Raw genomic sequence first — 16,560 nt, 5'->3', positions numbered from 1 at the left:
AAAACTAAAACATAAAACGGAAAAACTTTATTCAAATACGTATCCATAAGACCGCCACGCCCTTCTGCACAAGCGTTTTTTTTTCTTAATAGACTATTCAACTAAGTAAAAAAATGTTTTTTTTTAATTTCTATAGGTCGTATTATCAGCGCTATGATTTTATAGGTTTTTGTGTTTCTGAAATTAGAAATTTTTGTTTTTCCGCGTGTGACGTTCAATTTTATTAAATTAATTAATTTTAAATAATACATACATTACAAACTTAAATTTAATGCGTACATATTATAAACAGACAAAAAATATATAAAGAGACTCATGTCAAAATAATAGGAGAATACTGCTCCGGAAAACCCCTTCGGATATACGGAACAGATCAATATCCAGAGCGGTGTTGTTAAGCATAGCGGTAGCCCTTCCAACAGGTATAACCATAGGCAGGTTGATCCTGTATATTGGAATATGAAACAATCTATGCTGACGCTGTCTTGGGTCAGGAACATACAAACCAATGCTCATCATAATCTCAGAATTATCGATCATACCGCGCAGCAATCGATAAAAATGTGTAGTCAAATACACATTCCTTCTAGCCTCTAAACTGTTGTAGCCAAGCATACCCTGGAGAAACTCGGTTGGGTAGAGCCGAGGATAATACCCGCACTCTCTCATGTAGAGATATATCAGAAACTTCTTTTGGATTTTCTCTATCATAAAAGAGTACTTCAATTCATGTGGCCCCCAAATCATCGAGCCACTCTCATCATTATGCATTTCTACAGTCATTACTTTCTTTTGGGGTAATTGGATGGGGAGGAGCTTTTAAAAACAATATAAATTCATTAAAAACTATTAAAAAAATTACTTAAAAAGGAATGCTTCACAAAGTCGATTTTCTTCCTTTCTTCCAATTGTTCCAAGAAGCTAAACTTTTGGAAATAAGACAAATATATTGTTGTCAACGTTTTAAATATATATTTAAGAACCGAAATTTATTTATTAACACCTTTTATCAAAATACAATTTAACGTTCACTTTGCCCAGTTAACAAGGGTACATACCCCGTTCCAAGCTAGGCAATTACATTCTAATATATGATAATAGTTAACAAATTAATAGAAAGCACAGACAAATAAAATATAAACTTATTCGTATACACATTTTGATACATATACATACACACATACATATATATACACACATATATACACACATATATACACACATATATACACACATATATACACACATATAAACACACACACATACATACACCCATCCGCATACATAAAGTAATTTAAATAGATTAATACCCGTATGCAGAGACAAAACTTAAGGTGAGGAAAGTACATTCTAATTTCAAATGCAGAGAATAACCCGAAAGTGAAGACAATAGAATGTACTTTCCTCACCTTAAGGTTTGTCTCTGCATACGGGCATACGTCTAAAAAGGAATCGTGTGCTAGAAATACTACATTGTAAAACGAGGCTAGCACAGAACATGCATATTTTATAAGCCCAAATTTTTTAAATAATTTTGTTGTTAATCACAAACTTTCAAACTTTTCCTTCTTTAAAAAAACACGCACTATCCTGGATTTAGACTAAAGATATTAATTTTTTTTTCTATTATATATTTTGTTGCTCTTTAATAATACATAATATTTTCGTGTTTTTTTTATATTCTTTATTTCCTTTTTTAATTTCTATAAAATAAAAAAGTACCTGCTTATCTTTTACTGAATACTTTCTTTTTTCTTTTTTATATGACACAAAAATATTATACCTGTCTATTTAATATAGGAGCAAAAAATTCATAAACATTTCCCACAAACAGGCCATAACTTTGTGGGATTTATTGCTTACTATTTTTACTGTTAATATGTATTTCATTGCTATGTAATTATTCTTTATTTTTTTAATACTCTGTTTTACCTATTATATATATATATTTTTTAAAAGGGTGATCAGCCGTACGCTTCAAGTGCCAGGTACATCAAATATTGGAATGTAGAATCAACTTTTAATTTTTTTAATTTTCAACGGGTTATGCCTCTTACAAAGTAATATATATTTATATGTGTATAAACTGCAAGTATAGGTGAGACGGATAAATAACACAAGAACAGATAATAAACTAAGCAAACAATTTCGAGGCAAACCCATACTTGTAAAATTTCATCACATTCATATTTTGCAATCTTGAAGCACATTAATAAACATCGACTTATCTTATTGAGTTTGGATGCACTTTTCTATGGTCCGTGCTTGAATATTTCATGAAATAAATCAAGAATGATTTATTAATGACCCACTTTTGCTGCGTACGATATGCCGCAATGTAAAACACATTTAATGCAGTTTTCATGTTGGAATTTCAGCCTATTCGAGACGTTTTTTTACCAACGCATTTCCCTATACGTCGATTTATATTTCAGCACACGTAAAATATACATTTCTCAAGGGAACATTCACCTTATTGTCGTATATTTTTGAACTCTCTGTGAACTGATAATAAATATCGAATCAGACAAATTCAGAAACTGAAATGGCTCAAAGTTAAACAGTGGAAAGATCATCACACTCTTTTTCTTCTGTTAATTATGCTTTATAGTCCTAAAGCGCCACTAAACCTACGCGAAAAATTTCAACGATCACCACAGCTTACATCTTTACTACTACTACTACTACTACCATTACGCCATTTCCCCGTAGGGATAGGCAGAAAGAATGGACCGCCACACACGTCTATCCTAGCATACATTCCTAGCTTCTTCCACATTCATACATGTCCTTTGGTTCTGTCTGCTTTTGACATGGCCAGACTTAGGATTTTGGTTTATCTGATCATGCCACGTCTTCTTTGGTCGTCCTCGTCTCACGTTACCGTTTATTTTTGCCATATATGCTTGTTTTACCATTCTTTCGTCGTCCATTCGTTCTACATGACCACACAAACTCAGAGACCCACTTGACTCAGATTTACACTCTCGCCTGATTTCATCATTCGTAACCCTGTCATACATTGATTTCCCACACATTCGTCGGGGAGTCACAAGTCCCTATATGCTTGAAAAGACAAGTATATGAATCGTGCATATTGCCAATGACAACATACGGACTAGAAACCGTGTCTATAACACAAAAAAGTAGCCAGAAATTAAAATGCACGCAAAGATCCATGGAAAGACAGATGTTTGGTGTATATCTAAGAGACAAAATAAGAAATGAAGAAATAAGGCGCCGAACCGGAGTCGTGGATATTACGGATCGTGCAGCGAAATTGAAATGGCAGTGGGCAGGCCACTTGGCGAGACAAAATGATGGCAGGTGGACACCCAGAATAATAAAGTGGAGACCACGGGCAAACAAAAGAAGTGTTGGAAGGCCACAGAAAAGATGGGTCGACGACATTGCCTCTATTGCCGGTAAAACGTAGATGATAAAAGCGGGTGATAGGAAGGAATGGAGACGTTTGGAAGAGGCCTTTATCCAGCAGTGGGGAGAATAAGGCTGAAGAAAAATAAGAAGAAGAACGATTGCAAATGGTGGAGGCGTATTTTATTACAAAAATATATTGATCATATTTGTGTACCGTTCGTCTGAAGACTGCAGATAAAATAAAGGGTTTTTGGATGGTCCTATTTCCATATATTGCATTATAGTAAATAATTTATAGAAAACAAAACCATAGCGAAGAGCGACACGCCATGCCAATGGTAAATATCTATCGTGTGTAAAAAAACACTCCTCTAGTGACATCATCAGGGGAGAAAATACGGGAATAGGTTTGTATGAAGAAAAATCAGATCACGTTTCCTCTTAAATCATTGAGTTATTGACATAAACCAAATGTAAAGTACTTTATGTTTGATTTTTGATATTATACTTAGTATTAATAATCACAATTGAATGTAGTTATGCAGAAAGCACCCAGCCATTGAAAAATGAAACTGGGATAATAGCACTTTTGTGAAAAGAATTAATATTAGGGAAATATCATATACTATGAATACCGATGAAAATATTTTAAAAAGATTGAGAATAATTAATTGTATTTTCAAATCAATATGGATGTTGTAGAGAAATGCTTTCATATATAAATATAAAAAAGAAATTTAATAAAAATACGTTGCTTGAAAAATGCGACTTGTTTGGCCTCGGTAGTTGTGACTTAAAGATTCGTGATAATGTTCTAAATAAACTTAAATGATCAGGAGCAAATAAACATGAATCGTGACGTATTACGGGCGTGGCCAATAGAATGACAGATTTTTTGCGGGAATTCTAAATTACAAATTTAAAAATATTTTTTATGCTACTAATAACATTGCTCGATGTTACGTCTTCTCAGTACTTTTTTACGGCGTCGAAACGTGGACAATCACTCAAAACACTTCGAAAAAGATCGAAGCCTTTGAAATGTGGTACTACAAGAGGATATTAAAAATCTCCTGGGTGGATAGAGTCCGAAGCAATGATGTTCTCCGACGGATGGAAAAAGATAAAGAGGTACTGAAGACCATTAAGAAAAGAAAACTCGAGTACTTTGGGCATGTGATGAGAGGCGAAAAATATAAAATTTGACAAGTCATTCTACAGGGAAGGATTGAAGGAAGACGCAGTGCAGGTAGAAGGCGCATCTCTTGGTTTAAGAACTTGCGCGACTGGTTCCATTGCAACACTTAGTCTTTGTTCAGGGCAGCTGCCAATAAAGTAAGAATCGCAACGATAATTTCCAACCTCCAGCGGGGAGAGGAACCATAAAAAGATGAAGAATAATTAGCAAAAAAAAAAATTACTGATCAATATTTCATAGACCTTTATTGCTTTAAAATGTAAAATAAAAGTGATATTTTCCCATTCAATCTGCACATCAGTTAGAATATTTTTTTACTTTGACAACTAATGCAAACATTCGTACTTTTTATAGTACAAAAAATAATTTGACCAGTTTTATGATTTTTATAGTTTGGCTGATCACCAGACGTGCATTTTGCTGAAAACAGCCAGCCGTAGTAAAACTCTGATGTATGCTGTGTCATTATGTATTGAACATTTCATTTTATATTTATATTGGGGTACTTTATTGTAAAGAATCACTCAATTCATTTGTTACAATAATTTTAAAAGTAATTTAATTATGTGTTAAAGGAATTTTGATGATTTTTTAAGTCAAACTGCTGATCACATAACCTAAAATATGCATTTTGCGGAAAACGGCCAGATCTAATATTGAATGATACATCATTCAAACTTTGAATGTATGAGGTGATATTTTGTATTAAAAAATTTTTTTTTTTTTTTTTTTTATTATATTGAAAACATATTATACATAATTATATACAATATTCCCCAAGGAGTTTTTTTTAAAAAAACTCATTTAGGGACATACAGATAATATTTTTTTTAGAGACGTTTTTAAATTTTAAACTATAATATTATTTAACAAAAGCAGAAAAATTAAAATTATGATATACTACAAATTAAAAAGGGTATGAAAAATACTTGAAAATAACAGAATAAACAGAATACTAGGCATGGAAATAAATTCAAAATAATGTTTACATTTTGCAATCTGGGAAAGAAAATTGAAAAAGTTTAAAAATTACATGGATGTATATATACATACTGAACTAGTACAAAATAAAATCATTTTTTTTAATTAACAAAATATGCGCACACCCAATACAGGTTAATTTTTTTATCAAAAACGTTGAAAAAATTGAAATTATGTATACAAGCCAAAAAAAGTATATAAAAAGAAAAAAACACAAATAACATTTAAATAGTATTAAAAATTACATATACCATCAAAAACGGTGAAATATTAAAAGGTATATGTTTAAGATGCGCATTCTCTATAAACAAACATTATTTATTCAAAGTACTTCTGGAAAAAATAATTCTTCAATTCGCACGTCCTGTTTCTATATTTTGAAATAGGTACTTTAAATTTTTGTGGCAATTTATTGAATTCCTTGAAACCTATGTATTGTAAAGATCTAGTACCAAACTTCGTAGACTTCACAGATCCAATATATATATTGTTTTTTGATCGAGTACTGAACCGATGGATGTCTCCAATGAAAGCTGGCTTTATGTTACTGTGCATTGAGTCGAGAGTAGTATTAATGATAGTGTCAGTTATCTCGAAATAGGAAAGCATGCTAAAAGGCATGATTTTTGTTTCAAAATAAATGTCCCTTACATGAGTATCATACGGTAGGTGAAACACATTTCTGATCGCTCTATTCTGAATAATCTGCACCTCAGAAATTTTGCTCTTAGTTGCAAAACCCCAAACACAGCATAGGTATGATAAATGCGAATGGACCATAGAAAAATAGATTGCTCGAAGCAGCGAAACTGGAAGAATTCTCTGAAATCTGTACAGTATTCCAGCTACAGGGACAATCTTTCCTTTCATTTTATGGAGAGTATTTGAAATTGAATTAATTTATAAAGGAGTACATTAATTTAGTTAAGAAAATTTGATTTCTAAAATAATTAATCTTCCATCAGGTAACTTAAGGCTTTTTTAGTCATGTGGGTGTTTTTTGCAAATTTAGAAATGCCGTTTTTGTGATCAACACTTTTTTCAGAATGTGATTATTACAGTTTTTTTGTATGAAAGCGGCCTGGTTGTTTTTAGCAGAACATGAATTGACATAACTGCACCCGACAACACCAATATCTATTTTTTTCAAAATTGTTAACTGGCTGTTAACTAGCATAACTACGTTCAATGGGTGTTATTTATCTTGCGTCTAGTCTGGTTGAACAGAATTTGATAGTTTGCGACATTTAACTAACAGTTGCGCAAACTTAGTTGTGATAAGTCGATGCTTTTGATTACCATTCAATAAATTATTATTTAGGTAAATATCAACCGTATTTTGAGAGGAAAAGGGATCAGAGGACAATAATAGAATTAAATTTTTATTCATGCTGTGAATCATTTTGTTCTTTTTGTGCAAAGTACGGCGTTGGATATAATCCATTGAGAGATTATTCCGGTTTAAGATAAGTTATTATTCCATTTATTTGTAATTATGTATCATGGTTATTAAATGATCCGCTAGGAGAATTACTTAAATGAGATTTATTTTTTGCTGAAATAATAGATAAGTATAATTTAAAATTAAGAGATTTTGAAGTTTGACGGAACGTATTTGTTGGGAGTTGTCGGCGTGGAAAAGAGAGCAATCTGTCAGTTGTTTCTTATTTTATCATATTTGACAGCGCCCTCTGTTGGCCTCTATCTCTTTTAGTATGTATAAAAAATCGTTTTAATTATATTTTTTTGTAAATTTTATAACATGACTCAAACTGCAATCTTGATACGAAAAAAATGTCATTAACGTGATGTTAATTCTCATTGATGTAAAATTGCGCTACGCGTTGTCATCCAAAATCCCAACGTTTACTAACAAAAAATAACCTTCCATGCGTTCAATGTGTGAGATTTTTTCTCATATGTGCTTTAAGGCTGTAGTCTGATAAAAAAGTAAGAAACTCGTGTGATTTAGTCATCTTTATAAAAATCGTGCCGTTAGAAAATAAACATTAAAAGGTATGTTGATAAAAAATGAACATAAAACTTTTTTGTAATTAAATGTATAAAAAACTTGACAACCTCGAAAAAGGTAATTAAAAGTAAAAATATATAAAATTATTAAATAAAAATTAGAGGAAAAAAAAATCATTAATTAAGAGAGTGAGAGACGTTTGGTTTAGTCGGGCGCCAGTTATTCGTACAGAATAACAATTAGATTAAAGTTGCATTCAGTTTAATTATGTCAATGTGGAGGGGTAAGAAAGGAAATAAGATAAACGATGGAAATCAAATGTATTTAAATTAAATTATGAACAATATCTAACCTAGCTTAGAATTAGACTTAACCTACTTAAACCATAAACTTAAAATTAACCTGACGCCCTGATGCGGCGCGCGGCGTGGTGACGCGAAGGCGGCGTGGGTCCTTGGCGTGCGGCGTGGGCACAGGACGCGATGGGGGCGGCGGCGTGGTGCATCGTAGGGGGAGGCGGCATCTGGCTGCGGCGACAGGGGTAGCTGGGACGGCGGCGTCCAGCTGCGGTGAGGTATGCCGCGAGGACGGCTCGTCATGAGCGGCGGCGTGGCTTCCTGTCCCATGGCGGGGCATGAGAAGTGACGTGGCTCGACGTGGGCGGCTCGTCATGAGCGCAGCGGCGTGGGCGCGTGGGTGCGTGGGCTGCGTCACCGTGGTGCGGCGACGTGAGCGCGCGGGGTACGTCGTAGGCGGCAGCGTCGGGGCTGCGGCTTCAGGGCTGGTTAGCCAGCGCGGTGGCTTCTCTAGTGGCTGCTGACTGGGTTGCTGACTGGGTTGCTGACTGGGCTGCTGACTGGGCCACGGGGATGGCAAGGCACCCGCCCGTGACCCTTGAGGTCAACTGACGCAGTAGAAGAGAGTCCGTAGAAGAGAGTTTAAGTGGAAGAGAGTCTAAGTGGAAGAGAGTCTAACAAGGAAGAGAGTCCAACAAGGAAGAGAGTCTCCGTCGAAAGAGATTCCGTAGGAAGAGTTTAAGTGGAAGAGAGTCTAAGTGGAAGAGAGTCCGGGAAGCGGGCGTCACGGTTTTTATCATCTTTTAGACGTCCCCCCTTCCCGGTTGGTCTCGTCGCTCTCATTGGCGGGCGCACGCTTCGGTTGGGGCGGTCTTCTTTTCCCGCCGAATCCCGTCTTTCCCGCCAAATGGTGTTCTTAAAACTTATTCTACTACTTAAATATTAAATTAACCTAGTCTTATAATTAACTTATGATAAGAATCGGAATAATCGGCGAGCGTGCACGAGAATAGGTATGAAGGTAGAAGAAGCGAAGTCTATATGATGAGATAGAGTGACGTGGCGTTCCATCCTCTCTACCTACTTTCACGGGGAAACGGCGTGATGGTTGCTGTTATAATTTTCATGTAAAATATAAATATGTTATTCATGGAAATAAAGTGATTTGGATTTCGAAATATAAATATTATTTTAAACTATTATTATTCGCGTTTTTAAAAGTGTCCTGAGCTTCACAAATATTGACATGTGGCCGGTTCTTGGGGTACCTTCTCGGCAAGAACAATAGGCTCCCGATTGCCCGAGCGGACAGACTTTTATTACATACAACGACCCTTGCGAAAGGCGCAATTCGGGTCCTTGTTGCTTCCAAAAAAATCTAACGGTATTTTTTTTTAAAGATAGACGCCTTCACAATAATTATTTTTAAACAAGAAATTATAGAATTGATGGATTTGGCACAGCGGTACTTTCGGTCTATATCAAACTTTTACGTACATTTGTCACATTTGTGATGGAAAATACAAATTAATATTGTGTTGCGCAATGAATTGAATTAAAATTGTGTAGGCTTTGGGCCCATGAAAATCTTGCAATTTTAGGTTCTCTCCACTTTTTTTACCGCTTTAATTTCTTTTTACTTTTTTTTCTAGTTATAACGATTCTTTAATTATGTTATTTTATAAACTGTGTTTAAAGACATTGAAGTATAAATACACATTACATACTATGCGATTGTTTGGCTAATTATGATTTTTATACTAATGCGTTTTTATTTTTTATAGCAAATGCTTTTACTGCAATCAAAATTTTGAAAAAAAAAAAAGTATGTATCTACAGATTTGTCTAAATGTTTTATGAATGTTATGTATCTTTTTTGGGTGATACCGTGTATGTTGGATTTGATCCGACGTTTCGGCTACCATTGCAGGAGCCATCTTCAGGGAAAACTGTGTGTTTTATAGAGAAATGTATGTGTTTAAGTACTAGTAATTTGTACCGTGTCACAGTCAGCAGTAGGCACATTTCTTGTTTTGTAGGAAAGAATAATTATGTTTATGTACTAGTAATTTGTACTGTGTCGCAGCCTGCAGTAGGCACATTTCTCTTCGTTTTTGTCATATGTAGTGCTGGGAACCATGTTGAATTTAATTTAAGCCCGTCGTCTTTGTTTATATTATTTGGATGTCTGTGTATTTCAATTGCCTCTTTTATTATTCGTGCACTATAATTACTAGGTTTATGTAGAATTTTTGGTTCAAAGGCGAAAAAATGTCCTGTGTCTATAAAGTGTTCCGCTATTGCGGATTTGTCTGGATGTCCAAGTTTACACGCTCTTTTGTGTTCGTCAATTCTCATCTTTGCTGTGCGCCCTGTTTCAATCAAATCCAACATACACGGTATCACCCAAAAAAGATACATAATATTGATAACAGTGACCGTGAAAACCTTCGCACCTGTTTTATGAATGTGTTCACTCATTTTTCTTACATAACACTTTTTTTTCAACCAATCTTGCATTTTAATATATTATGTTCTATTTAAAGTATACTAGCGTCCTATTTATAGTGTTAATAATAAGACATATTTAGAGCTTTTTACAAATAGATTTTGTGAGTGCCACTGTTTAAATTATTTGAAAACAATGTACGGCATATTTGTTACTTAAAGATTAAGTAAAGGAAAATCACGTTTAATGTTTGCAATTTCGTTTAAGGAGAAAAATTAGTGACGTTAAATAAAAAATGTCCCATTCATACGCACTCTCCTCTACTTATTGCGTATGCCCACATACTTAATTAAATCTTAAATCAGAAATTAAACCTAATAAAATTTATAAGTGAAAGATTGTGGTGCCAGAGTTGATTTTTAGCTCACCTTCATCCTAGCCAATACCTGAAAATATTTTTTAATTATTATGCTATTCTTAGACGGGTGACCGGTCATAATGTATATTTTATTTTATTTTCTTTTATTCAGGAAGCATACAGTACAGTTACAAGGTTTAATATTTTACACAATTAGACTTAATTCTAATGGACCAGTGAAGTTTCCATATTATAAAGCAATTATATATAAGGTTAATTATGAAAGTATAAAAAAGAGAAGGAAAAAGAAAAACATTAATGAATGTTGCTGAAAAATTAAAATTTAAGTGAATAAAAGATATTTTAAAGTTTGTTGTTTGTAGTGAGTATTTACAAATGGAAATAATATTAAAGATGAAGAAAACTTGTAAGAGTAAGAGTAAGAGAATATCTTTGGATACTCACATCTTTCATGGAACTGAAAGAATGTTCATTGATGATATCTATATATTCTTTTACTTTAAATACTGGGTATTTTTGTTAGAACATTTTTTACATTCCAACTCTTTTGTTAATTTATCTCGTGTTAACGTAATTTTAATCCATTTTTTTTATGTGGATATGAATGAAAATCATACGGTTCATTCTTTGTGTCATGTAAGGTTTTGCCGCAACCAATATTAGTGTTATTTTGAGGGCAACGTGTGCATAAACTATTAAGATAAAAGAATATCTAAAACTATGACTGAATAGCCCGTTTTGTCGACTACTGGAAATAGTTTATCGGAAACAGAAGAGGGGTTGCAAGGTGACGTCACAACGCTGCGCGTGAGTCTAATTTGGGCTTGTGTGGGCACGGCGCGCGCCCGTTTAAGACACCACATAGACAATGTAGACTCCTTTAAATATTTAGGTACTGAAACTATTAATGATAAAAATTATTGTACTGAGATAAGAGCACGGATATCGGCAGCAAACATAGGTTATCAAGGCTTGTTAAAACATCTGGGATTCAAATTGCTCACTAGAAAAACTAAGACCATTATTTACAAAACTCTTCAGACCGGTCATTGCATATGATGCCAAATGCTGGGTTATGGCCAAAAGAGATAAAAACATCGTATTAGTATTTGAAAGAAAAATTTTAAGGAAGATATTTGGTGCTGTCAACCAAAACGGATTGTGGAGGAGACGGTTTAATCATGAATTAGAGGCACTGTATGGCGAACCCAACATTGCACAATTTATAAAAATAAAAAGATTACAATGGTTGGGCCATGTGCACAGAATGAAAGATAATCGTACCTCAAAAAAGATTTTTTATACCACTCCGAAAGACGAAGCATAAGCAAACTAAAATTAAGATGGCTGGATAGTGTGTAAAGTGATAAGAGCAATCGGCCTGACGAACTCGCGAAGAGCTGCAAGATGCAGGGAGGAATGGAGACATATTCTGGTGGAGTTCAGGGCTCACAATGGTATATGATTAGTAAAGATATAGATAGATAACAAGACATTGCGTTTATTCTGCAATTCAAAGCATGCTTTAAAGAATCGTGCCGCTCAAAGGCAAAATTGCTTATTTTTTATTTCATGTTTAGTATTTTCTAATTATTCGTAGTCTACCCATGCTGGCACTTCATAAAAAAGCCAAATATTGACTCAACGCAAACTAAGGCAGCGTTTACTACTACAATCAATATTGTGTGTATAAGTATGGGTGTGGTAGACAAAGCTAATGACATGTTAATGTTATTCTAATGTCAAATAATACAAAATTTATTGACCTAAATATTTCGCACGTTTTTATTGACAAAAAGGTGTTTAATTATTACCAGCTGGTGCAGGTCAGAAAGAAAAATAAATGCACTTAAGTATTGGTAAAAATTTCCCGCGTTCGCGTTTGTCCCATTTCAAACGCATCGTCAAAATCCACATGACAGGGTAAAATTACTGAGAATTGATATTTATTGCTCCATTTTTTTAGTTGTTCATTTATATATTGATTGAATTAATTTTAAGTAAAAATCCTGCAAAAGGAAACTGAGGGGAGATTAGTAAGCCTCATTGTGAGTCTTCAAGGGAGTCATTAAGATTAACAAATTATAACAGGGATGGAGAACACTTCAGAGAAGGGAATATGGAAGTCTAGGCATTTACAGGGGTTTTAACCTGTCATTGGCTGGTTTCAGTGGCCATTTTTTTTTTTTAATAACAATCATATATCAGACTAACATTAAACCCATCAAAAACTGAACAACTGTGGGTGGCTTCAGCCAGACGACAGAATTTGATCCAGGATACGGCTCTACCTAATGTAGGGAGTACCGCTTTACCCACCGTTAAACTACTGGGAGTTTTACTCAATTCTGACCTACCTCTTGACGCTCAAATAAGTAGAACGATAAGTTCATGCTTCTACCAGCTGAGACAAATTAAATGCATACGCAAAAATTTGCCGGTTGATGCCGCCCGTCAATTAATAAATGCGTTTGTAGTGTCTAGAGTCGATTATTGTAATGGTATCTATGCAGGTCTACCAATGAACAAAATGACTCGCCTACAATCTGTATTGAATGCCGCAGCGAGACTTATTTTCGGAATCTCTAAGTTCAGTCATATCACTCCACTACTTCGGGAACTACACTGGCTACGTTTTCCACAGAGGGTCGAATACAAACTCTGTTGGCTTATGTATAAGTCACTGCACAACTCGGCTCCGGAATATCTAAGGGAACTACGCATTCCAGATGAACTGGCTGACAGGCGTCTCACGCTTAGATCAGCTACGTCTACGGCGAGAGGAAAAGTTATTATACCTCTACGCAAACAGCGCACTAAATTTGGTGAGCGCGCATTTGCGGTCGCAGGCCCTATGGCATGGAATGCTCTCCCAACAGAGGTGCGAGGCTGTGAAAGTGAAGTGATGTTTCGGAAAAAACTTAAAACCCACTTGTTCTCTAAATCATTTGAATAAATCCGTAGCACGTGACAACAAAATAAATTATTTTAATTAAATTACAAATTTAAAAGCTTCAATTAAATTAACTTAACAATAGAATCACCATGTAAAGCGCCCTTGAGGTATTTTATTACGAAAATGGCGCTATATAAGTTATCCATAATTAATATTTAACACAATTTTATATAATGGTAGGATAAAATACTTCGCACAAATGGGTTCCGAGACCTTTCAGAATTTTTAGCGTCTATTTTTTATGAATCGAAACACTGGGCATCGCTGTGTCAGGGATCAGGAAAGGTTAAAGACAACAAGACATAAAGTTATAAGGACAAAGAGGAAGCATAGTCAGGAGTCTCAGCAATGAGGAGATCGACGTAGATGACGATCTAATATCAGAACGGTTTAATGTCTCGACCTCATTAATTTTATGTTACAACATATGTATGTATGCGCATACATAGGTATTTTAACCAGAAAAATCAAGATATTAAAACTAGTTGTACTGGAGGTTTGCCAAATATTTTCTCAAAGAAGCTATTTCTTTTTTTTTCTATGCGTTTGTATTTGTTGTAAATCGTAATAAACCTAGAAATAAAACGAGGTTAAAGGCGTATTTTAATATAATTACGATGACTGGTAAAAAAATCTGTGATTATTTTTACTCGGTTTTAAAAATTTAAGTGGAACGCTGTCAAAATGCAACTAGAGAGGAAAAAAAAGACAATATCATATTTTAAGCATTAGTTTAAACTTTATCACAGAAATAAAAGACGAGTGATACTTTATTACACAAATTTGGAATATCCAGTGACCGGTTTCATCGCTTTCATATAATTTTGAATTCTCTATCCGTACCTCTGTTTTGTATTGATACATTGAATTTCTTAATAAAGATACCAGTCTCGAAGATGTCGCGAAAGCGATTAAACCGGTCACTGGATGTAAGAGTGTTCAATTTCTTAGATGCCCTAGATGAACACATTAAGTTCACCAAAGCGAAAGCCATTTTTATGAGAAGTGTACAAGTTGGATTTTGTCGAAGGAAAGAAACCGTTTTAGAATACTGCTGCGAGACATTACATACATTTATGTACAATTTAGCGTGTTGTCGAGATGTTTACTACAATTCATGTTTTTGTGATAATTTTTATTTTTAGTATTTTTTAATAATATGCATGCTTTCACTTTCCATTATATTGTATCCCAAATCAACACAGGGCTTTTGGCCTCATGAATACGTTATTATTGTTTTTTATAATGTGTACCTTTAAATGAATAAATAAATAAAATATTCAAAAATAAAATAAAATAATTCTTGCAGTATAGGTACTTATATTTTTTTAACGTTCGTACTCTAGATAAATCCAAACAGTTATGTAAAAGCCCTTCAGGCGTTAATATTATTAAATGAATCAAATAAAAATGACAATATTTTGAGTTTGTCCAATTTTTTCTAAACAAGGACTGGATTCAACTCCCTGGGGAGCCGTTTATTTTAACATATTACAACAGAGATGAAGAACATTTAAGAGAAGGTAATATAGACAAACTCAAAATATTTTTGATAAATCCACCTGGTCCATGAAGAAGTATAGAAATTGAAAAAAATAACATTTTCAGGCGTTGCATAGTGTGTAGGTGAAAAAATTCAATTAGATGAATCTCACCCGCATAAATAAAGGTTTCAGCTCTTTAACTTCACAAACATCAACAGATGAAAGAATTGAAGGAATATAGATGTCCAAATATGGGCAGAATGACGAATGTTACACAGTGCGTAAAGTAACCACTTAAACCAGCCATTGACAGGACATAAGCCCTGTAGATGCCTAGACTTATATATTACCTTCTCTTAAATGTTCTTCATCTCTGTTGTAATTTGTAAATATAAATAAGTACCAACTAGTAAATATTTTTTTGTCATATCTCTTATCTTGTAAATTAAAAAGGTTTACTTTTGTGTAGTAAGAACTGAATTATTGAAATAACGCAACTTTTTAGGTCCGAAATATTTTGATTGTTTGGATATCTTTAGCTTTCAACAACAACAACAAACCATCACGCCGTTTCCCCGTAGGGGTAGGCAGAGAGGATAGAACGCCATAACACTCTATCTTGGCATACAGACCTCGCTTCCTCTACATTCATACATCTTCTTATGCACGCACGCCGATTATTCCTACTTTTGACATGTCCATCTTCAAGTATTTGATGGACTTGATCGTGCCATGTCTTTCTCGGTCTTCCTCGTTTTCTGCATCCATCAACATTTACATCGTAGATCCTTTTAGTCGTTCTTTCGCTGTCCATTCGCTCTACATGTCCAAACCAACGCAGCACCCCTTTCTTAATTCTGTCAATAATGCATGTCTCAGCCTTACACACTTCACGGATCTCGACATTTGTGCTTTAGCTTTCAAAGTACTTTTATATCGCATGTAAATTTGTACGTACTCATACTACTTAAGATACGTGAAATATTATGCAATGAGAGTTGCCAAAATAAAAATACCTCTACTAGACAACACATTGTCGTAATGCAATTTATTGTAAGTATTTGAACCTTGGATTCATGATTATTTTTTTAAAGCATTAGCAATTTTGTACTTGCTAATATTAATGAATGCGATATAAAATAATCACGTCATGGATAACCGTTTCTTTTTTAGCATCATTATTTTATTTATTTAAAACTTCAAGTACAAAGAATAAGTAGTTTGGCGGACTTATTGCTGAAAGCAATAACTTCCAGCCAACCAAAAAACAGACTGGTCAAAAGAAAAGATTGGTCAAAATTTTGTACTTAAAAAAACATAAATATATTTCAACACTATTTTGAGTTTGTCCAAATTTTTGTAGACAAGGACTGGATTCGATTCCCTCGGGAGCTGTTTATATTAACATATTACAACTGAGATGAAGAACATTTTTTAAAAGGCAATATAGGTCTAGGCATCTACAGG

General features: G+C 34.1%; 1 protein-coding gene across 5 annotated transcripts in view; it reads left to right on the top strand.

The window, feature by feature from the left end:
• The window catches only part of LOC148274244 (uncharacterized), a 140,241-nt gene that overhangs the window by 38,488 nt on the left and 85,193 nt on the right, over positions 1-16,560 (top strand). The gene's annotated exons all lie outside the window — the stretch shown is intronic.

The sequence above is a fragment of the Micrasema longulum genome, unplaced genomic scaffold (genome assembly GCF_059751315.1).
Source record: "Micrasema longulum isolate JH-2025_06_02 unplaced genomic scaffold, ASM5975131v1 h1tg001716l, whole genome shotgun sequence".
NCBI lineage: Eukaryota > Metazoa > Arthropoda > Insecta > Trichoptera > Brachycentridae > Micrasema > Micrasema longulum.
This window is presented reverse-complemented; position numbering and strand designations above follow the sequence as displayed.